This window comes from Schistocerca piceifrons, chromosome 5 (assembly GCF_021461385.2).
Source record: "Schistocerca piceifrons isolate TAMUIC-IGC-003096 chromosome 5, iqSchPice1.1, whole genome shotgun sequence".
Lineage (NCBI taxonomy): Eukaryota > Metazoa > Arthropoda > Insecta > Orthoptera > Acrididae > Schistocerca > Schistocerca piceifrons.
Genome location: NC_060142.1, coordinates 394938876 through 394964497, shown reverse-complemented (window position 1 = coordinate 394964497; position 25622 = coordinate 394938876).

Below are 25622 nucleotides of genomic sequence, written 5' to 3'. Positions count from 1 at the left end.
TGAACGCGTTACATATACCAGTCAACGTTTTCGCGCAACTGTACTCCTTCCTCATGTGCGTCTTTTCAGAGTACATTCGGTCATGACTTCATTTTTGTCGATGACAATGCGCTACCGCATCGAACAACGCAGGTGAAGGAGCTCTTGGAACGAAAATAGATTCGGCGAAAGGAATGGAGTGCCCGTTCCCGGGACTTAAATCTCATCGATCACGTGTGCCATGCATGATGGAGACGTACTGCAGCACGACCACTTGCACCAACGACCGTCCGGCAGTTTTCAGCCGCGCTTATCGGGGAATGGAACGCGCTGCCACAACAACTCGTTACCAGCCTTGTGACCAAGCCCGGGGGCACGTTTAGGATACTATTGAGAACAATGTCCCGCCTTCTGTACTGTCCTGGAGAAGACCACAAAATCGCGGTGTCTTCGGTATAATTATTGTCTTTGTATAAAAGTGTAATTTCTGTTCGTCTCATTGGGTATTTCATGTCCCATTGTACCAATTATTACGGCTTTCTCTCGTTCCATATACGTATGGGTCGCGGGAAGGAAGTGTACTTGAACGCATGTGTGCGTCCTGTAATTACTCAAATCTTGTCTCTGCGAACCCTATGGGTGCGATACGTACGGGATTGTAGTATATTCCTAGATTAATCTTTTAACGTTCGTTCTAGAAAGTTTCTAAGTAGTTAGCATCTGTAAGTTAAATTCTCTCCTTCTTGACACACTCCCATGGATCGAACAAACCTGTGACCAATCGTATTGCCCTTCTTTGTATCCGTTCGACATGCCCTGTTAGTCTTACGTGATAGATGTCCCACACACATGAACAATATTCTAGGATGCTGTATTCTGTATGCACTCTCCGTTGTAGATTGATGGCATTTCCCTAGTACTCTACCAATTAACCGCTGTTGTCACCTGCAGTACCCACTACTGAGACTAGATGAACGTTCCCTTTCACATCGCTACAAATTGTTCCCCCAGCTATTTGTATGAGTCGATCGATTCCAACGGTGACTGACTGATATTATAGCCATAGGATACTAAGTGTTTCCGTTTTGTGAAATGCACGATTTCACACTTCTGAATATTAAAGTAAGTTTCTAGCCCTTGTATCACTTTGAGATCTTACAAATTCTGACGGAGTATCTGCGTAGCTTCTTTCAGATAATACCTCATTACGGAGAACTGCATCGTGTGTGAAGAATCTGAGTTTGCTGTTAATATTGTTCGCAAGGGAAGTAAGATACAGATAAACAGCAGGGGTCCCAACACACTACCCTGGAGCACAGCCAAGACAAATTACTGCGTCCTCCCTCAAAAAGATCTTCAATTCAGTCACAAATTTCGTTCGAGACCCCATGTGATCACACTTTTGATATCAAGCGTGGATGCAGTACTGAGTCAAATGATTAATCCAGGTGGTTGGCATGGAGGAGGTCATTCTGTTCGAGATACGTCATTACATTTGAGCTCGGGGTATGTCCTGAGGTACTCCATCAAATGGATGTCAAAGATATTGGGCGGCAGTTTTGTGGATCACTTCTGCTACACTTTTTGTAGACGCATGTGCTCTGTGCTTTCTTTCATCTACTGGACACGTTTTTGTTTTGTTAAGCGATCGAAGGTGGATTCTTTCGAATACCCTACCACGTCAAAACGATTTAGCCTGAGGCACAGTAGAAGTACCTGGTTTTGCCTTCTTCTGCTCTGTTTGCGAACAACCCGAAAATATCTCCCTTAAAAAGGACACGGACTTCTGTTATTTCAGCTTGTACTCTCTCTAATTAAGGAAGGCCAAGTTTTTACGCCTAATAGTTGGCGAGACCATTATAGACGTAGCACAAGGTTTTCTAAAAAACCATACTGACATTCACGATAAGCTTATCAGGGGACCCATAGAAAGCCAAACTCAGGATGACCGGAAGGAGTCCAGTGCCTAAAGCCATGCCTCACCATGATCGGTCGCTGTCTCTCAATCCTTGCTACTTGCGAGATGTTAAACACCAATGTCCCTTCCTTTTTTTCCCCTATAATGTATGTCGCCGCTAAGACTCAGGAGTGCGATGTAAACGCTTTGATATTTGAACGATATCATTTATGTTTTTGGACCTTCAGTGTACATTTGTTGTGCAACTTCATTCATTATGTCAAATAGTGCGTCAGTTTCTATGTGAAACGGCTAAATTCGAGTGTTCCAAGATTAGATTATAGTCCTTTCTCCCGTAGTGAATATAAAGTGTGACATTGTCTTGTAGCTGACTTTGGTTGACCGCTTTTGAGCATTAGTACTGGTATGGATGGTTATGGAAACAAAACGAATAGGGCGGAAGCCTGTTTCGAGACATAGCGTGCTCCTCTCAAATATCGCCAGGACAACGGCCTAACTTACCCGTCCGTATCCAGTGGGCGAATCACCGTCAATTATTTTAGTTTCACCCGATATTTGAGACACTACTAAGTGGTTTAAGATTTCACCCATTGCATTGATGACCGGAACACAGTCACCTGTCTTCTCCTCATAGGATATGTATTGATAATGAAATATATTCCCATCATCACGATCCGATCTGCCCTCCATGTCGAATGCTGCCCACACCTGCGTGCATTATCGACTCGTGTCACGCATTCTTCCCAGTTTACTGTGTGTGAAATCTTATGGGACTTAATTGCTAAGGTCATCAGTCCCTAAGCTTACACACTACTTAACCTACATTATCCTAAGGACAAACACACACACCCATTCCCGAGGGAGGACTCTAACCTCCACCGGGACCAGCCGCACAGTCCATAACTGCAGCGCCCTAGACCGCTCGGCTAATCCCGCGCGGCCCCAGTTTACTCTGAGACTAAAGATGGAGGTTAGAACATAGGGAGACGCACTTACGTGAAAAAAGTGAAGCGTGCCTCCGCCATATTGCTAAGACTTCGTGAAGCGTTCCTCGGACAGTTTTGCTACGATGGACACCATGCTTGACGATTGAAAATTACCGTTAGAAGATCATGTATATGAACTGTCTAATAAGTATTCACCCAAGAAAGTGTATTGTTCCAGAGTATGTACTTAGAACTGACTATTAATTGATCGCATTAACGCTGAGGTAGATTTTTAAACAGGACTTTAACGGAGAAGCAGACATCTAAAATTCGCAAAGATGGCGGACAGGCTTCAACTTATGTCTGGGCTCGACACAGATAACGCCATCTCCCCTATATTCTAACCTCTTTGGACTAAAAGCGGTATATCGTCACTTTCTTCATAGCAGTTGTTTCTCACCAGTCGTGATCTGTATTAAAATATCTGTGATTCATTTCCTTTCCTTGTTTTCGTTATTTCATTGTTACGATGTCTATAAAATTACAGCTGTTTCACAAAATGTTGATCTTGTGCTTTCATCTTTCCGCTGTAAGCTACATCTTTACTACTTTCCATTGGCTGTAACACCTGGAGCTGTCTGGATTCAAAAATAGTAAGTCTGTTGTGTTCAAAGTTCATGGTGGTACAGTTGTCGAAATGGATTAAAATATTTCTGTTCGGAAAGAGCTTTTGAGAAATTATACTCCTTAAACGCAAAAGGAAACTGTTATAGCTAAAGGGAAAAGCCTGTGATTGCTCTTCTATTGAGAAAAATTGTAAAATACAGAAAAAAGTATTTGGTCCTTTGTAAATGCTGACAATTTGGAGTATTTCATAGGAACCGCGCTTCGACGACGAGCGCTGAGAATTAACAGAGAGTGCTTCAGTCGCGCACGTGTCAGTCACCACTAATACATCAAAGAGAAAGAGCTCGAATTAAAATATAAACAATGAAGCGACGAGCGAGTGGGGACGTAGATCGAATGGAAATACGCAGGCAGATTAAAATGCAGTGACTGATTGTAAATTTTGAATGAGTACATGAGTCTGGGTGAGTTTGCAGGACGAGAGGTGTGGATGTGGAGCGTGCGGGAAATCCGAGGATGCGAGGAGGGCAGGGAAGCCGCCAAAGCGACGCGACGTGTGGGCTCCGGCCGCGCCCGCGCCGCACATCAAAGCCCTGTCCCCGGGCAGCTTTTGACAGCGCCGGGCTCTCCCAGCTGACACGTGGCCGCTTTGTACCTACTTTTGCTTCGTTGCGAGACAGGGATTAGTTACGTTTATTTGAAATTTCGATACGAGGTAGCACTGACGTCTCTTACATGCGTTCGCGTTTCACGACCTGCAACACGTAGCTGTAGTAGTGTGCACATAAGAAGGCGGATGGTGGGGATACGCGCAGTGGCGAAGAACTGTGTGCCACGTGACCCTCCAGCCAATAATGGCGTTCTGCCGCATCTGCCTGCAGCACGCGCTTCCGGATTCGTTTAGATAATTTAGAGTTGATTCTGATGTAAGTTTACATATGATGAAATTACGAGGGGCGTTTAATAAGTGATGCAACATATTTTTTTCTGGTAGTGGTTTGGTTTTATTCAGGATTACAATACACCGTATTATTACCCACTCTTTTGACTGTAAAACCGCCGGCCGCGGTGGCCGAGCGGTTCTAGGCACTTTAGCCCAGAACCGCGCGACTGCTACGGTCGCAGGTTCGAATCCTGCCTCGGGCATGGATGTGTGTGATGTCCTTAGGTTAGTTAGGTTTAAGTAGTTCTAAGTTCTAGGGGACTGATGACCTCAGATGTGAAGTCCCACAGTGCTCAGAGCCATTTGAACCATTTTGAACGTCGGAGCCAACGTCTTGCTGCATCAGTAACCTTCCCATCATCCGCGTACTGCTTCCAGCGGAGTGCGTTCTTCATTGGGCCAAACAGCTGGAAGTAGGAAAGTGCGAGTTCCATGCTGTACGGTGGGTGAGGAAAAACTGTAAAGTTTTGTTAGCTCCTCCCGGACGCGCAGACTTGTATGAGGCCTCAAGTTGTCATGGAGAAGGAGAAGTGTTTGATTGTGGTACCTTAATGACCTCAAATGAGAGTGTGTACACGTTCCAACACTGCAGAAGACACAGCGATGTGCGGCCGACCGGCAAGCGGGAGGTTGGACAGGTTTGCGCGGCCTTGGTGCAATGCTGACTGTCTCTTTGCTCAACGGCTCATCGTGCTTTTGTTAAGTAGCAGGACTCTGTGGACATTCGGCAAGCGCCTATGAATATCTGAAATGCTCCGGTTTTCCGCAAAAATAAACTCAACGACTGCTATTTGCTTGGAGCGCACCTTCGTTACAGACAACATTTTGAGGACTACTTACAGCGCCGCCACTTATTGGAAATATAGGTACTGAAACGGAAATATTCCATGGTGTCCCACAACAAATTGCTCTTTTTTTTACTGAAATTAACGGAGAAAAAAATATCTTGCATTGCATACGAAATGCCCCTTGTTCTTAGCCACTATGGTGCTCATTATCGATGGCACAAAACAAACACAATCAGTAGTACGTTAGGAATCGACAGCTATAGTTCTTGAGCGTATAAATTCTAATACGGAGAGTCAGAAGCAGAAACTGTGGCCAAGTGTAGCTCTCACCTCAGCGTTGCCAGTTACAAGGGTAGATAATAGCTGGAGCATGAGGTTCAAAATGGTTCAAATGGCTCTGAGCACTATGGGACTTAAAATCTATGGTCATCAGTCCCCTAGAACTTAAAACTACTTAAACCTAACTAACCTAAGGACAGCACACAACACCCAGCCATCACGAGGAGCATGAGGTATGGGACAGAGATAGAGATACAAAACACGCTGGCGACACCTCAAAGTTCTCTCTCCTCTCTCTCTCTCTCTTTCTTTTTCTCTCTCTTTCTTTTTCTCTCTCTTTCTCTTTCTGCAGAACATATCGCTTTTTCTCCATCAAGTGTGCTACACCACTGTGATAGAAGAGCGATACTAACGAGTGGTTGAAAACGCGGTTACAAATTTCCTGTATGTCAGATACGTTACCTGGGTACATCAAGAGCGTTATTTACAATGGTTTCAGCATTCTGACTTTTTCTCCGATGAATAATTTTAGATCGATGAGCATTTTCACTCGTTATGCAGTATGTTATAAAAAGATTTCGAATAATTGTACTTTACAAAGCTTGCCAAGCAAGAAAAGCTCCCTGTGCTGACCTAGACGGTCCAGTTAGGACCGACCCGTCTTTTTGCCATCTTCTGCCAATGGCGTCATGTGGGTATGTTATGGAGGGTTTTGGGCTCAGCACACGCTCTCCCGACCGTGGTTGCTTTCTAGACCTTGGAGCCACTACTTCTCAAACGAGTAGTTCCTCAGTTGGTATCACGAGGCTAAGTACACCCCGTTCCAGGCCTCCTACCAAGGATTAATTCCTGTCTATACCGGCAATGGAACCCACACAGGCTGACCATTGAGCTACGTCCGCGGAACAAGTAACAAGTATGTTGAAGCTATACAGTAATCCTACACAGGCCGTACTAGTTCTCAGCCATTCCCAAAGGACTGCGAGAAGGCTGCTCTGTGGCGCCAGCCTTATGTGAAATCTGCTTTGAGGAAGTTCTTAAGAGATGGAGAGAGCAGTACTGCGGAACAGGAATACACAGAGAACATTAAACTTCTCTTTGCTGACTAAGCTGGAGATCAGAACGATTAAATGGTGCGAAAACTGGAGAAAAAATAAGAAGAATGCGGACTGAAAATTATTATTGAGAAAACTGAATATGTAGCAGTAGGAGAAAGAAATGTGAGAGACTTAGACACTGAAATGACAAAAATATGAACAAAATTGACATTTTCATATTCTTGGAAATATCGCTGTTGTCATTCAATAGCAGAAGCACAGTCGACAAAACAAAATAGGCCAACGGGAAACAGCAATATGTCAACCCATCTCTGTTCTCTGGAGAAGCAACATAACAAAAAGGGCATAACATATATTCTATAAACTGGAAGCGTAAACCCCTGCTCAATAATTTGTATGTCAGAGTTTCTCCTACACCAACCTTGTAAAAGGCGACTGATTCATTTTATATAAACAAAGTGCGGAAGCTGTATTTCAAACATTCCTGAAGTACAAAACGTGTGGAAGAGTAGCTAAGGAAGAGTGTGCCACATCGATTTAAGCATAAAGAAATATGTACCTTCTTTAGTATGTTTCTGATGTGCGGATGTCTATGAATGGGACAGAGGCGAAAAACAGTGCTAAAATCTCATTCTGTGCTACACGAGTAAGGAAAATAAGATAAAAAGTGTACCACGTTAGCATCTATTTATTTCCGACATTCTCTGTGTTACATTTGCAGCGGAATGAGGAAACGCTTACCTGAGTCTAATAGAAGACGCATGATTCACGATAGTTTGTAAGTTTTTTATCTAGCAGGTCTGGAGAGAGTACATAGGTTTCCTAGTCTCCTTGCTTCCTGCCACACAAACAAAAAGGCATCTGTGTCGACTCAGTAAGATTCGTTCATCATAATCGATGTTTCAGGAAAGTCGTCAACTGTTGCACTCACGACTTACAGAATGAAAAACTGCACCAGTTACTTACGACAGGTATTCAATATGTTATGCAACACATTCATTCCTCGGCTAATTTCGTTTGACAAAATGCCGAATTTGTTGTGGGACGTTGTGGAATATTCCCGTTTCAGGCCCTATACCTTAATTCAGTTCCGGTAGGTGGCGGCGCTATGAGCAACCTACAAAACGGCATCTGTAACTGAGGTGCGTTCCAAGCGGAGAGCTGTTATTGAGTTTCTTTTGGAGGAAAATCAGAGCTTCTCAGATATTCATAGGCGCTTGCAGAACGTCTACGGAGACCTAGCAGTAAACAAAAGCACGGCGAGTCGTTTGGCGCGGCGTCTGTCACCATCGCAAGAAGGTCATGCACTCCTGACCGATCACTCGCGTGCCAGCCGGCTTGCTCAGAGCTGTGACTCCCACAATGTTGGAACGTACGGACACACTTACTCGAAGTGATCGACGGATCACAATCAAACACCTCTCTGCACAACTGTTCCTCTCTGTTGGTAGTGCTGACATACTCGTCTACAAGTTTGTGTACTGCTGGGCTCCTCACCACGTAACAGTAGACCAAAAAGAGCAACCATGGACCATCTGTGCGGAATTACTTGCAGCGTAGACCAGTGGAGTGATACAAAGTGGGCTTATAGGCCCTCCCATTGAGGTGGTGTAAGGCCGGCGCGTTGAACGGAGGAGATTTTGAAAAATAGGTTTTTGTAGCCAAAAGAGTGAGGAGTAATATGGTACATTGGAATCCTGAGTAAAATCTACCTGCTTTCAGAAAAAAGTTGCATTACTTATTGAATACCCCTCGTATTTTCTATGTTTAACACAACGCGTCTCAAGAATTCATTCTCATTTTCAGATGCATATTTTTTGCGATATTCTGTGCAATGAAGGAGGCATCAAAATACCTTGTAACTTCAAAAAGACAACTACATTCCAAGAGAGACAGAAAAATCACACATGCAAACGTCACAAATAGTTATTTATGTAAACAAATGCAGTTGAAAATGATGATAAATTCTCGAAACGCATTTCGCTAAGCATGAAAAAATAAGTGACTGGTGCAGTTTTTCATTATACAAATCACGATAAGATTAATTCGTGGCAACGCTAATTTCAGCGACTGGTTGCTCACATAGCGTACCAGCGGCGCGTACATAGTGTGTGGTGTGTCTCGCAGCAGAGCCAACCTCCTGTCTCTTGGCTCGCTCCCGAACGAAAGGGAAATCTAGCGCTGTGTGCCAGAAAGCAAGAGCAGGCCACGCCGAGGTACTCTAGTTCCAGTGCAGTCCTGCTTGTGTGTCACTGACTGGCTTCGAAGCGTTCCATCTTATATTCAGCCAACTTTAGCAACAGGGATGATTCGACGATGCACTGAGAACAACTACCCATTCCTTTCAGAATGTCAAGTTGTCTTAGCCACACTGTTTATTGACTGGAACCGCCTTAAGCGTTACGAATGTACCTCATTTTCAAAGGCATATGTAAAAACCTTAGTATAAAGAGTATTGCATATGCTGAACGTATGGGTACCTCGTCATCTGTTATGAACAACACACCGGTGCAATATATGCAGTGTTTTTAATATGAAGATAGACATCCAGCGATCACAGGCCCTGCAGACCACGCGCTGCTTCCACAAACTACCTCCATTCCTTCCTGTTTTGTACCCGGTTCCTCCAGCTGTCTTCAGTCCCCAGGGCTGCTAGGTCCTTCGTCAGGTCGTCCATCCAGCGTTGCCTTGGTCGTCCAATCGAGCGTTTGGTGTTTGGTTTACCCTCTAGTGCCATCTTCGCCTGTCTTCCATCTGGCATACGGGCTACATTTTTTTTTTTTTTTTCTGTAGAATTGTTGGTTGCCGCATCAGAAGGTAGATTTTCTCGCTTTTCCTTCTCCTCCATTCTCCGTTATCTAAAACTCGTCCCCATATCCTCCTCATTACTCTTCTTTCAAATATTAATAGTTTTTCCTTTTCTCGCTTAGTCATGCTCCATGTTTCTGAACCGTACATTACTGCTGGGCATATCACTGTGTTGTAGATTTTCATCTTATTGTTCACTGAGATCGATTTAGATCCGGGTGTCTCACTGAGGGAATGCATGCATTTCATTCCCACTGCTACTATTTCCTTGATGTCCAATTATTATGTTGTTGCCCGTGGTAAGCCGAGATCCCAAGTCTTTGAACTGGTGTACTCCCTTGAACCTTTTGCCACCTATCTCAAGAAATTCTTCCTGCTCTTGTCTTCTTCCTAACTGTATGAACTCTGTTTTGTCTTGATTCACTTTGAGCCCTACCTTCTGTGCATAATTGTTCATTTTCTGGTACATTCCTTTCAACTCAAGCTTTGATTCACTTTGTAGTACTATGCCATCTGCATATGCGAGACAGTTGAAGTTACCGTCAATCTGTACTCCAGCCCACTTCTGTTGCCTACACACTTTTATTACTTTCTCTGAGATGACACTGAACAGAACACATGAGAGAGCATATCCTTGTCTGAGGCCTGTCAATATCGAATATTTCTGATATGGCTCCTCGGAAACGTACTGCTCCCTTTGTCCCTTCCATACGAGCTAGCACCATTCTCACTAGCTTCTCAGGGATTCTGAAGTCACGCCTTGCACTGTATGTGGATGCTGTCATACGCACGTTGAAAATCGACGAACAGACTGTAGATATCCTTATTATATTCCCAGTGTTTTTCAAACAATTATCTTAGTGTCAAAATGTGATCTATTGTCGATTGGTTTGGTCGAAAGCAAGCTTTGTACTTCTGTATGTTATTCTCTATGAATGGTTAAAATTTTCTGAGGATAATGATGGACGGTACCTTATACGTTACATTCCATTTTGCTTCCCTTCTTGTATATTGGGCATACTACAGCCAATTTCCATTCTTCTGGCAGTGTCTCCTTCTCTAATATCAACTGGATCAGTTTATATATCTCTAAGTGTAAGATTTTTAATATGAAGGCTTTTATAATTGTATAATGCCTTTGGAAACGGTGTACAATAAAAACACGTAAGGCAATTTCAGTCGATAAACAGTGTAGGTACGTCAGTTTGGAATTCGGTGTGCAACATGGCTGCTAAGCCTCATACTGAATTTTTCCGTATCATTAATAAATTTCCATTCCCCGTTAAGGTCTTACAGTTAATACAATCAACAGAACATCCATTCCTTTCTCCCGTAATTTTTCTAGTTAAGTGGCTATTTACTCAAGTGAAAATTTGCATTGTAATGAAGTTTTTGCGTTGTATTGGCTGTAGCAACTTGAGCTACACGAAGGACGTGACTTACCTGCGCTCCATTACTGCTCAAACACTTAACTCATTGTTTATTGTAATCACTGTGCTGGAGTCAATTTCTCTTTCGTCGTTTAGGAAGTTAGCAACCTTCATGTTAGTTAAAAGTTTTATGTCTCAGGTCATTTTAGATGATATAGAGAATAAAGATTTAAGGTTCTGACAGCTTTTCTACGCTACACTTTGCACCACAGTTCACGTTCAGTCAGTTTTCAGACATGCAACCAAATGAGATATTTTGGTCCAACACTCTGCAGCATTGTAAAGCCAAATCGATGGCATATGTCTGAATGTAAGTTAGTCGTTATTTATTGCTTTAAATGCCAGTTCACCGGACTCAAAGATGACAAACTGTGAAATTCAGAGTGCATGGTCAGGCGAATTGGCGAACCGGTTAATAACATGGACTCTCTTTCGGGATGACTATGTTCGCTTTTGTGCCTCGACCATCCAGATTCATGGTTTTCATAGTTGTCTAAGACCTTTAAGGCGAATGCGAGGCTGGTTTCATTGAAACTAGTATGAACTAAGTTGTCACTGAAACTGGTGGCAGGCTTTGTGGAGTACCGAGCACAAAGAATAGAAATAGTGTGGCAGCGAGAATAAGATTAAGCAGATTTCATGAATTGTCCAGATCGATGTCATTTCCCAGTAGATTAGTTTTTCTGCCAGTCTTTCTTTCACTGCGTGCAATAAGGATAGGAATGCTGTTATAATTCATCTCATTGTCTATAAACAGGCACAGAATTACATTACACATTACGCAATTCTCGAGTAGTTTCTGTGGGAGGTGGAAGAACTTTAAACGAATGACTAGTATGTCATTCGTGTTCAGCCTTCGTTTTAGGTAGATTGTTAAGATGTGAGTCATTTTCCTGCTGATGAAATGTCTCCTATTCGATCACTACACATAAATAAAAAAACTAATATATTTAAGGAGATGTGAACGTTCAGCTAACCCCGAACACCACAAGGTCCTGAACAAGTTCCCAGCAAAGTGGCCGAAACGCCGAGCGTGCCGAAGAAACCCGACGCGGCCTAACAATCTACATGTGAGCGTTTGTTGAAGAAAAGTGTTCGTACAGAGTCAATTTCAATATGTATTTCTGCCTTATTCGCGTCATCTTTGAATGTCCTCAGAATGTTTGACGCAATGTGCGATCTTCAAGAAGTGCACGAACTCTGTCACGACAGCTGAACGTTCCTAGGTCCACCGTTCGAAAAGTGATGCAAACTTCCAGGCTGTCGTCGATGCAGATGGTCATCACGTTGAGAAACGTTTGTAACCTGGGACGTAAATATGGTAAGCAATTAACCAATGTTACCTTCTTACGTGGAAATTAAAATGTGATTCTTTCAGTGGTGTATTCGTATTTTTATCTCCCCCATGTCGTTACAAATGTTTCCACAAAGATTCATTATCCTACGATCACTCGTTTTTCAAGGAGGCCCAGTAAAGTAGCGAAAGTTTAATTATAACCACCTTGTAGTTCTTAAACCGGTTGCTTGACGCATGTACTTCTCAAATTTTTGGAGTCTGCTTTTAACAAGCTGTACTTCCCTGAACTGAAATTCTTGTAAGTTACGTCAAAGCAATGTGCTAAGCTCTGATGTAGACAAATTCTTTCCGTTTTCTTCGATTTTGGCGTGGAGCTACTTCCTCGAGATTTTGTCTTCTTTCGTGAATTTGGATCTTTCGGGTATTTCCTCACTCTTGCACTGCGTTCTTTTTTTCTTTCATATGTCTAAACAGTGACGCGCATTCTGGTCTTTTCCTGAAAACCCCCGATTCTCCTATCTTGTTTCGAAACGTTGGTCTGCATAGAACTTCTGATTTTGTAACATTAATTTCTGCTAAGTTCGTTTTCACTTCCCAGAACCAACCGAGTTGCGTTTTGAGATTGTTGTCGAAATGGTCAAATATTTTTTGGATTGTCTTTACGGGGTCATTCCAACCCATTGACAATGAAATGGAATTCTCCTTTCTCTAACAGACAGTTATTCGCTTTCGTTGTAGGTTTTTGCATTACTTCTTCTCATCCACTTACTTCTAACTTTCGTTGGATCGAGTATTCTACGTAGTACCTTCCTTTCTTTCTTTCTAGGTATTCAATTCCTCCCTTTTGTTGGAGATTAAATATTCCACTGCATGGCACTCCGGTTTTATGAGAATGTTACAGTGTTGGATTTTTTATTTACTGTGAGTGATATTTTATTGTAAGCGTTCTTCGTGTAATATACACAAAATCACGCGGTTTAGGGGGGAGAGGAGGAGGACGACGACGAGACAGTAACTATTACCTATCCTAGAACCGAACCCTGGATCCGTGCCCGAAAACAGTATCTCCTTTCTGATATTTAGTCGCGTCCTTACGTCAGCCAATCTTAATACACTGATTCCATACGAACGCCGGCGATGTAGGATCTCGTGAGAGCCTGATACCAGCTGTACTACAGTGCTTCAAAGCGACCACTGTGCTTTTGTAAAAGGGGTGACTCATATTTTGTCCGTAGGGCTTACGTTGTAGCAGTGTGTCCTGCGTCCGGTAGACATCGCTTTTGCACGTTAACGTGGCTGCACAGTCGAGATAAGCTCCAGCAGGTGTGGAGCTACTTACACGAGCGGCCGCTCGGTCCATTTCTCGCAGAGACGTGAGATTAGTTCTGGGATGGGGATGTAATCGGTCGGTGAGACGGTGGCGCTAAACGGCCTTTCAGGGTGCTGAATGCGGCGGCCGAATGAATGGACGCCGGCAGAGGCGATGCGTCACGCACCCGACCGGGTTCAAGGCTCGGGCCGCCGCCTAGCACGCGCCTCACCTACAGTCCGGTGTACTTGCTTTTTGCTGTGCTGTCGGTGTGCTTAGCGGCGTGACTGGACCCTTTTGCAAACACGCAGCCTTTTTACTTACGGCGCTTCACTCTTTATGAGAAGATATGCGCACCGGATCTATTATACGAAGCTCCCGCACACGATAGTGCCAAGTCCTTTGCTGCTACAATGTAGCAAACTTAAGCACTGGATTAGCTGTTATTTAGCCCACACGATTTTCTGCAACTCTCAGCCATTCTTTTTTTGCCTGCGATATCTACCCGATCAAATACTTAGCAGGCAAATATGGAGTCGTCGCGTGAGTCAAATGGTTCAAATGGCTCTGAGCACTATGGGACTTAACATCTTAGGTCATCAGTCCCCTAGAACTTACAACTACTTAAACCTAACTAACCTAAGGACATCACACACATCCATGCCCGAGGCAGGATTCGAACCTGCGACCGTAGCGGCACGCGGTTCCAGACTGAAGCGCCTAGAACCGCACGGCCACACCGGCCGGCTCGCGTGAGTCACACAGATCCGAGGCTACCAGGCTATTGAGTTCCGCAGTTATCCACAGGCCTACTGATCTGTCCAATTTTGTAACGTCACCTTGTGATATTGTAAATCCAGTAGTTGCTACAACGTATGACGTGGGTAACGGCATATATAAACTGAAGAAAAGCTTTTAGTCAGATCTTGTCAGCAAATTATGTGAATTTCATGATTCGCACTATCATCTTCCTTTTTGTGCCTTTGTCCTGCAATCGGCTCAGAATTGGTATGGTTATTTACGATTTGGCGTGGTTAGTTTAAGAACTGGCTCGATGCCCTTCCTCCCACAACCCCGTTAACCCCCAGCAGGGCGGAATGTGTACACCTCCAACTGTCTGCGTGTAGTCTTAATCATGTGAAAGAGAGCGACATATTCTAGAAAATTACTTAAGTGTGTGGAACCCATACCAGATAGGACTGACAGGGCATATTGAACATATGCAAAGAAGGGAATGGTGACAAGTTTTGTTTGACCCATGAGAGAATGTCAGAGATGCTGAGGAGACTTAACTGACAGACTGTTCAATAAAGACGTAAACTATCCTTAGAAAGTCTGCTAACAATGAGTCAAGAACCAGCTTTAAGTGATATGGAATTTACTACAAACCCCTACCTATCGTTCGCATGAGTGTAGTGAGAACAAAATTTAAAGATTCATTCTTCCCGTGCTCCATACGTGAATGGAACGAGAAGAAACCTTAATAGCTGGTACAATATAACGTACCCTCTGCCATGGATTTCACAGTGGATTGCACTATATGTAGATGCAAATGTAGATGAACTTTTTTTTAATGTTACCGAATAGTGTAATTGAGCCGGTACTCGGGTACCTCCCGGGTATTCACTTAGTGGGGTGTGGGAAACCGCCTAAACACTACATCCAGGTTGATCGGCACACTGACCCTCGTCGTTAATCCGCCGGGCGGATTCCACCCGGGGCCGTCGCGCCTTCCCGTCCCGGAAGAGGCGCTTTACACCATCGCTAGACCGCGTTTTGATGTTCCGCACCATAACTCAAGCATTTGTAGTACGACTGTTTATTGCAACTAATATTATCATTAACTGAACCTTCGAACTTCTTGTGTTAACAGTAATTTTGCTAATAATGAGGTCGTATCTTTCTTATTTATTCAAATGTTCTCACTTCGCACTAACAAAATCTACTCCAGAGAACAACGCTGTAACTGCACTTGAACATACTCATATCAAACGCAGCGCGGTCTAAGCGCCTTGCCGCGATTCGAGCGGCTCCCCTCGTCGGAGATTCGAGTCCTTCCTCGGGCATTGGTGTGTGTGTGTGTGTGTGTGTGTGTGTGTGTGTGTGTGTGTGTGTGTGTGTGTGTGTGTGTTGTCCTTAGCGTAAGTTAGTTCAAGTTAGATAGTGTGTAAGCTTAGGGACCGATGACCTCAGCAGTTTGGCCCCATACGACCTTACCACAAATTTCCAATTTCATATTAAACGCTGGCAAAAGACTCGCTTCAAGTCATGGATTCGTATTAGGATTTCTAGTGTCAATTTTAAAGACCAGCTACGACTAGAGCGTTGTGGCATAACAACACACCAAATATATTAACTAATTAACACACCTAATTTTTACCAGCTACTATTATAATCACGAGTTTCGTGATTATTAGAGTGCGTCGTTCTGGACTTTAATTTTGTAGTTTTGATAAATACTATTTTATAGATGAAATTACATGATTTAGATGACTGTATTTGGCATAACTTTTCAGTAAATTGTCTCAACTGATCACAAATCGATCTTGAATAATCCTTCAATACCTGTTCACCAAAGAATACTGTTTATTTTATAGTTCTGAGAGTGCTTGAACTACATTACCTTTCGTTCTAAGTTGGTACGTGTGCTAACATTAACTTCCAATTTCTTCTGAAAAATGTGTCCTGAGCTACAATCAGAAGCTAAGTATAATCACTTTGCGAGCATTTCTCCATCTTCACGAGTGGAAAATAGAGTGCCAATGCTAAGTACTTTTTGTCTGTAGTGATTGATCGATGAACTAGGTAAGCCACTGCTTCCTAAGAACCTTTTTCTCTTCCGCTGTTGCCGATTAATGTACAGGTGATACATGTACTTACTCAATCCGTATTTACCTTTACCTTTGAAATCTAAATATTTATTCTTCAACATGTCCAATGTTTTATGTTGAAGTTTAATACATGAAGTTTAAAATGATGAAAAATTTCGGCCTGGTGTCAGTTCCAAGCAGTAACCGCGGCAGGGGACAAACGTTATATGAAAAGTGATTAACACGCTGCTCTCGGTTCGTTGACGGTTACTCGATTAATACCGCGAGTGACGGCGTAGCTCATTGAATTGTAAAATAGGCTCTAGTAATTCGATTCTGCTTACGTCATGTACTCTAATTATAGCGAAATTCTCCGAAATGAAAAAAGAACAGCTCATACTGCTACGCAGACAGTGTGGTTGAGCTGCATTCTTCCATTATTGTAGCGCCACGTCCCTTGGACAACCTGTGTACCCCGTACCTTGTATTTATTACTGAAATCGTTACTGAGTATGAAAAGTGTATTCACTAGAGCCACTATATATTTTTGACTTTAATAATGCTAACAGTTCAGAGCAATATGTTATTGTTGTGGTCTTCAGTCCGAAGATTGGTTTGATGCAGCTCTCCATGCTACTCTATCCTGTGCAAGCCTCGTCATCTCCGAATAGCTAACACACACTTCCCTCCAGTACTAAATTGGTGATCTCTTGATGTCTCAGAATGTGCCCTTCAATCGATTTCTTCTTCTAGTCAGAGAGTCCCACAAATTTCATTTCTTCCCAATTCTATTCAGTAACTTATCATTACTTAAGTGATCTGTCCATCTAACCATCAGCATTCTTCTGTAACACTACATTTCCAAAGTTTCTATTCTCTTCTTGTCTGGACTGTTTAATGTTCATGTTTCACTTCCATACAAGGCTGCATTCCATACAAATACTTTCAAAAAGACTTCCTAACAGTTAAGTCTATGTTCTACGTTAACAACTTGCTCTTCTGCAGAAACATTTTTCTTGCCGTTTCTAGTCTGTTTTTTTTTTTCCTCTCTGTCTCGCCCATCATCAGTTATTTTACTGCCCAAATAGCAAAACGCATCTACCACTTTAAGTGTCTGCCTTCCTAATCTAGTTCCCTCAACATCACCTGATTTAATTCCACTACTTTCACTATCCGTATTTTGCTTTTGTTGAAATTCATCTTATATTTTCCTTTCAAGACACTGACCATTTTGTTCATATGCTGTTCCAAGCCCTTTGCTGTCTTGTACATAATTACAATGCCATCGGAAAAACTCAACGTTTTTAGTTCTTCTCTCTGGACTTTAGTCCATACTCCTAATTTTTCTTTTGTTTCCTTTACTGCTTGCTCAGTGTACAGACTGAATAACATCGGGGATAGGCTACAACCCTGTCTCACTCCATTTTCAACCAATGCTTCTCTTTCATGCCTCTCGACTCTTGTAACTGCTATGTGCAACTGTACATGTTGTAAGTAGCCTTTTGCTCCTTGTATTCTACGCCTGTTACCTTCGGAATTTCAAAGTGAGTATTCCTGTCACAGTTGTCAAAAGCTTTGTCTAAGTGTAGAGATGGTATAATCATAGGTTTGCCTTTTCTTACCCTATCTTCTAAGATAAGTAGTAGGGTAAGTATTGCCTCGCGTGTTCCTACATTTCTCCGAAATGCAAATTAATCTTCCCAGAGGTCGTCTTCGAGCAGTTTTTCCATTCTTCTGCAACGAGTTCGTGTTAGCGTTTTGCAACAGTGGCTTATTAAACTGATAGTTAAGTAATTATCACACATGTGAGCAACTGCTTTCTTTGAAATTGGAATTATTACATTCTTCCTGAAATCTGTCTCATACATCTTGCATAGTATATATTGTACCAAAATCGTAGAATTAGTAATGCTGCTTATACATTGTGCATGAAATAAATATTTTAAAAATGACCACAATCATAGGTAGCGGATATTATGACACTGAATTTTTAAAGTTACTGCAGAAGGCCTGTCTTGACAGAGAGCTGTCGTAGAGATGCAGTCCACGTACATGACCATTTTAACATAGTTGGAAAGCAAGTAGCAACTTATCCAAACCGAGAAATTTTTTTACGCGATATGGTCTAAAGGAGCTTTCAGATCCTCTTTTGGTCCTTGTCACGAAATAGTCAGGGTTGTTAACCGCACATGGGGGAACCGTAGATCGAGTCCCCATCCAGCCATACAGTTTTAGATTTTCTATGTTTTCTCTAAGTCACTGCAGGTTAATAGCTTCTTTGAATATGACCGCTACCGATTTCTTTTTCCTCCCTTTTCTGGATGAGCTGGTGCAACTAACGAAATAAATAGTAAAAAGTGTGTTAACAGTGGCCGTATGACGATGGTGAAAAGCGAAAACTGCGAAAATGGGGTTAAGTAAGAATTAAAATGGCCATCTGAGATCACCGGTGGTAGCCGAATTTTGGGACAGTACCGAATTATATAAGCAAATTGTTTTCTCCGTACCTGGATCACAGCCACCATTGATTGATTAAAAACAGGTGTTTCTTCCAATGAGACTATCAACTTATCTGAAATAAAATGTTTCAAAGCACACTGTTGACACTGCGGGATCTATGATGTTTGGATCTTTATTTTGCCATTGCGTGCGATTTTTAACGCTATACACATGAGCAGACGCACTTAAAAGAAACAACATATCAGAAATAGTTAATAGTGTGGCATAAGACATTTTATTTGAAATACATTGATAGTCTCGGCGAGAAAAAGTTTTTTTAGTATATCCCAGGGAAATCAATTCACTCACGACGTTCATCAAAATTCGCTGAAAATGTAAGGAAAAATGATGCTATCAGTAAATGTTATTTAAATTGTTATTATCCGTCCCAGTCACTACATAGTGCAGGTGAATTCCTGAGTTCGATTATTTGCTGATCGTCAGATCAAACGGATACAGCAACGAACGTAGTTACTCTCTTTAATAACTATGTAAGCTCATTTGTCGTACGTAATTCGTAATAAGTAACTGCGTGTCTAGCTACGTCGTTCTGATTTGATGAATACGTAAAATCGTCAACTAACAGTAATGGTATAGTGATCGTGACGGAAAAATATCTAAAACTATAATTCAATCACTGATCCCTTTTGTAGCAATAATTAACTGAACACAGAGAATTACTAGGTAAATGACGTTAAGATTTCAATACAGCGGCCCACCCATTTATCACGGATTTCTGGTAACACAGGTGAAGAGCTAAACTATTTCTTCTAAGTATGTCAGAAAAAACTGCAACATAATCGTGGGTTTCCTTGCGGAGACTTCACACGTCGGAGCGTGATCTCTAAAATAAGTTCATATTCAAGCTGTTCTGTTATTGTCATACGTATCTTGCAACTGCAATATAGAAAGGGAAAGCTCTCGGGAAGAGTGTTTCTTGTACCCACTCCCGTTTGTTTCTATTATTTAGTTTACAACAGGGTTCCAAGTGATAAAGTTATCTGCCATATCCTAGTTGTTGTTGCGGTCTTCAGTCCAAACACTGGTTTGATGCAGATCTCCATGTTCAAAAATGTGTGTGAAATCTTATGGGACTTAATTGCTAAGGTCATCAGTCCCTAAGCTTACACACCACTTAACCTAAATTATCCTAAGGACAAACACACACACCCATGCCCGAGGGAGTACTCGAATCTCCGCCGGGACCAGCCACACAGCGCATGACTGCAGCGCCTTAGACCGCTTTTTTTAACTCTAGTTTTGTTCGCTTTTGTTCGTTGCATCTGCTCGGGGCGGACGCCGTAAGACATCCGTTTAAGTTCGTTGTTGATCGATTAACTCAGTTTCTTTTATTACAGAGGACAGCTAACCCTCTGACCGCTCGGCTAATCCCGCGTGGCAGGTCTCCATACTGCTCTATCGTGTGCAAGTCACATCACATCCGAGTAACTGCTGGAGCCTACATCCTTCTGAATCTGCTTAATATATTCTTCTCTTGGTCTCCCTCCACGATTTTTACCTTTCGGCCTTCCCTCCAGTACTAAATTGGTGATCTGCGATGTGTGTGTATGTGCTTTTTGTCTACTTTAGAAGAGGGCTTTTTGCCGCAAGCTCACTTGTTTAGCAGTTTTTTTGTTGTGCCTGTGTGCTGCTCACCATCTCCATTATATATGAAGATGTATCTGTTCTTTTGGATTTGTCCGAAAGAACAGAAACTATCTTCATATACAGGGTGTTACATTTCAGTCTAAGTGTTCGTACGCTTCTCTACAACAGATTCGGTGACCGATGGATTGGTAGAGGCGGAGTAATTCCATGGCCTCTACGCTCTCCTGACCTCAACACTCTTGACTTTCATTTATGGGGGCATTTGAAAGCTCTTGTCTACGCAACCCCGGTACCAAATGTAGAGACTCATCGTGCTCGTATTGTGGACGGCTGTGATACAATACGCCTTGCTCCAGGGCTGCATCAGCGCATCAGGGATTCCATGTGACGGAGGGTGGATGCATGTATCCTCGCTAACGGAGGACATTTTCGACATTTCCTGTAACAAAGTGTTTGAAGTCACACTGGTACGTTCTGTTGCTGTGTGTTTCCATTCCATGATTAATGTGATTTGAAGATAGTAATAAAATGAGCTCTAACATGGAAAGTAAGCGTTTCCTGACACATGTCCACATAACATATTTTCTTTCTTTGTGTGTGAGGAATGTTTCTTGAAAGTTTGGCTGTACCTTTTTGTAACACCCTGTAGATAAGGTTTACCGGCCAATGATCTTCTACAGTGCGGATGCACTCACAGTGCTCAAACTCTTACGGGAATCGGTAGATTGACTGCCGTGAGTAATGAGTATAGTGGGCAGGGGCACTACAAATGTAGTGTGTGGACAGTAAGTTGGAAATGTGGGTCTCACTGGGAGCGTGCCAGAGATAAGTCATTGCAGTCGCACTATCCTCTTGTCCTCGATGGCTCAGTCGGATAGAGCGTCTGCCATGTAAGTAGGAGATGCGTGTTCGAGTCCCAGTCGGTGCACATATTTTCAACTGTCCCCGCTGATATTCATCAACGTCTGTAAGCAGCTAATGGTCTTGATTTCATTGTAATTTCATTCTCCATTATATGGTGAATAGCGATCCATCCTTTCATAATATTGTGTAGATTAAGTATTTTACCAGCAGCTCAAGGCAATTTTCAAAGATATAAGAGCGATAGTGGGTACCACCCCCTGAAAATTATATCACCCAGCGACACTCAAATTGTACATCCCGCACAAACTCTGATAGTAACACTGCGAGATGGGTCACTCTGTACCTATAAAGGCCGTTTACAGGAGGCAAGATGTTGCTGGCTTCATCTCAACAGGTAGGCGCGTAGCGCTGCAGGCGAGCGCGGCGAAGTCGGTTAGGCGGCCGCCGCCAACAGGTGCACAGGAAGCAGGCAGGCTGTGCGCCACCTGCCCAGCCCAGGGGGACCAGCCGCGACGGCGCATGCGCAGACCCTGCTGCACAGCGGCCACGGCGCTCTTTCAACTGTATCCGTGCCAGCACAGATATGGCTGTCAGTCCTAAACCTTTTGCGTCTGAATCCCTGTATTCGGCATTAAACCTACATCTACGATGACTCCATAAGCCACGTGACAGTGTGTGGCGGAGGGTATTTGTGGTGCCCTCCCCTTCCCCTGTCCCATTCGCGGATGATACATGGGACGAATGATAGTCGGTAAGCCTATGTATGAACTCAAACACCTCGAATTTTCTCATTTTGATCATTTCGCGAGATGTATTGTAAGTAGGCTGTTTAGGTTTTTATGTTGGTAACTCCACTTAGCGCTCTATATGAAAATCATTGACTGTGCTGTGTGAAGGCTGTGGTTGGTTTGCATTGTTGGAGTATATGCTGTTGTAGTGTTGGGCAGTTGGCTGTTAACAGCGCGTAGCGTTGCGCAGTTGGAGGTGAGCCGCCAGCAGTGGTGGATGTGGGGAGAGAGATGGCGGAGTTTTGAGAGTGGACGATCTGGACGTGTGTCCATCAGAGACAGTAAATTTGTAAGACTGGATGTCATGAACTGATATATATATATTATGACTTTTGAACACTATTAAGGTAAATACATTGTTTGTTCTCTATCGAAATCTTTCATTTGCTAACTATGCCTATCAATAGTTAGTGACTTCAGTAGTTATAATCTTTTATTTAGCTGGCAGTAGTGGCGCTCGCTGTGTTTCAGTAGTTCGAGTAACGAAGATTTTTGTGAGGTAAGTGATTCATGAGAGGTATAGGTTATTGTTAGTAAGGGCCATTCTTTTGTAGGGATTATTGAAAGTCAGATTGCGTTGCGCTAAAAACATTGTGTGTCAGTTTAGTGTTGATCAGAATAGGTAAAGAGCGAAATGTCTGAGTACGTTCAGTTCTGCTCAGCTGTTTGAAAATCAAATAATGTAAGAGGTTTTCCAGCACAGCAATTCATTAATTTTTCAAAGGGGACGTTACAGTATGTGTGAGGAAGTAATATGTTGTCCGCTTCTTCCTGGAACGTACTCCCTTGGAATTTGAATAGTAAACCACTACGTTATGCGCAACGTCTCTCTTTTAGTGTCTGCCACTGGAATTTGTTGAGCATCTCTGTAGCTCTCTCGCGCTGGCTGAATGACCCTGTGACGAAACGCTCTGTGCTCTTCGTTGGATCTTCTCCATCTCTTCTATTAGTTCTACCTGATAAGGGTCCCAGAGTGATGACCAGTATTCAAGAATCAGTCGAACAAGTTTTCTCGAAGTCACTTATTTCGCGGATGACGTACATTACGTTAAAATTCTTTCTACGAATCTCAGCCCAGCATCTGCTTTTCCTACTATTTGTTTTATGTGCTCGTTCCGCTTAAGAGCGCTCTGGTGATTTACTCCTAGACATTTTACGGTAGATACTGTTTCCAGAATATCATCAGTGGTATAGGTATGGCTCTAAACACCATGGGACTTAACATCTGAGGTCATCAGTCCCTTAGATTTAGAATTACTTAAACCTAACCTAAGGACATCACACACAGCCATGCTCGAGGCAGGATTCGAACCTGCGACCGTAGCAGCCGCGTGGTTCCGGACGGTATAGGTATGCAATAGTACATTCTTAGCCTACGGATGTTACATTTATTTACATTCATCATCAACTGCCATCCCTATATCATTCATCAGTCCACTGCAGATTCTTTCGCATATCGCTAAAGTCTTGTAGCGTAGCTACTTTCTTGTAGACAACATCCTACCTATATTCGTGGACGATGTCGCTAACAAATAGTGTTTCTGCGTTGCTGTTCGAAATCGAGATAGACATTCAAATCTTGACCACCATATTTGGCTTCTAATTGGTGGAAAAGCCGGACGCAGTACCGTAACTAGGTCACGGTAGGAAACAAATGACATAACTTTATCTCTTGGAACGTAATAGAGAACTAAATAGTGGACAAAAACGAGACTGGGTACGAAAAGCTCTCTTTCCGAGAGCTTTTCCTTTTTGTATTGCAGTTATAAGATGTAGATAGCAATAAAAACAGAGCAGCAGGAACATGAAGGCATTTTAGAGATCATGCTCCGTCGTGGTTCGCACGATCAAGTAAATTTATGCTCAGCTTGCAGTTTCCCCTGAAACGCTAGTTGAAACAGTTTAGTTCTTCGCCTGCATTACCAGAAATCTGTGATAACTGAATGGGAGCCCTACTTCGGAATAGCAAAGACATTTACATAATGATTAAACAAAGAAATGGTCAAATGTTTTGTGAAATGATTTGTCTAAAATTAAGAAATGAAACATATTAGAAAAGAATTTGACGCGTCTTTGAACGATACTCGAATCTTGTACAGTATTCGAGACTGCACAGTCTACACAGCCCACCAGACAAATATTCTCTAGCACTCTAACATTCTATGATTCTAAGTTAAACACCGAACAATAAATTCTCAGTTGGTATCATTTTCTGTATAGGATTTCGAGCAGCATCAAAGGTGTGTCAAATGTTTCTCTAATCTGTTTTGTTTCTTACTTTTTTGGCAAATCATTCCACAAAACTTTTGACCATTCTGGATAAATTTTTACTGACCTTCAAATATCATAACAAAGTAACTTTTTATGTGCAATATAGCTACCTGATGAAGAGACGCAATTTTTGTCACTTCATTTCCATAGCTAAGCTGTTCATAAAATGTTTCAATCTTCCTGAAATGAGTAAGTGTTCCTAAATTACAGTGTTTACTTTCAAGTTTTTTTTTTTTTTTTTCAAAACCATACGTTATGTTGGACAATTTGATACGTCATTCCTCCATTTTCCACCCTTCTCTTCGTTTGGCTGCAATAATTCGGACAAGAATATGTTGTGTACTTCCTAGAGTGTCTTGTTTTCTCTCCGCTCAAATATTTATTTGACCAAAAACAGAGTAAAGCAAACGCTATTACTGTATAGCTACAAATCAAAATTTACGGATAAATCAGTCTGCGACGAAGCAATGTTGACGAATGACAGAATTCGTAAAGATTAGCCTTATAATTCGATGTTCTGCCAATAACGAGAAACGACAAGGCAAGGTAAGCTTCATCTCTTTCATTCAGAGAGACAGTCGAGATTTCAATTTCTTCTAATAGGATATTTATCGTGTAACTAAACTTTGAAAGTAATTCACCTCTGCACAAAGTATTAGTCAATGTGGCTGTTGTAGATTTTTCTTGTAGTGTGGTAATACAGAAAGATGTGTCTTGTGCTTACATTTCAAATCGTTGTCCGCCCCGATAGCTGAGTGGGGCCGGCACGGTAGCTCAGCATGTTTGGTCAGAGGGCTGCTCGCCCTCTGTGATAAAAAAACTGGGTAAAGGAATCAACGATCAACTTGAACGGATGTCTTGTGGCGTCCGCCCAGACCAAACGCAACGGAAAAAAAGTGGGTCAGCGTGTTCGATCCCCGGCTGAATCGGAGATTCTCTCCTCTCAGGGACTCGGTATTGTGCTGGATTCATCATCATTTCATCCCCATCCGGCGCGCAGGTCCCAATGTGGCGTCGAATGTAATAAGACCTGCACCAAGGTGGCCGGACCTGCTCCGCAAGGGGCCTCCAGGCCAATGACGCCAAACGCTCATTTCCATTTCAAATCATTTAAACATAGAAAGCTTGATGCATTCTATTTAAATAAATACATCGCCAGAGAAGACAAAAAGAAAAAAAAGTAAGAATCGTAAATCTAAGAGATTTTTGTCGTGACCGTAGAAACCCTAGGAAAGATTGCAGCTTGTTTGATAAGTATTTGTTTGCAAACATTGCATCAGTTATCCTAAGGCTAAGGTATTATGCTGAAAATGAGAAAAGATTTTTAGTATCTCTGAATTATTGAGATAATGATTGTTTGGTGATAAAATACTGAGTTGTTTGTTTTTATTTAGCTATATGAAATTGTACTCTGAAACAC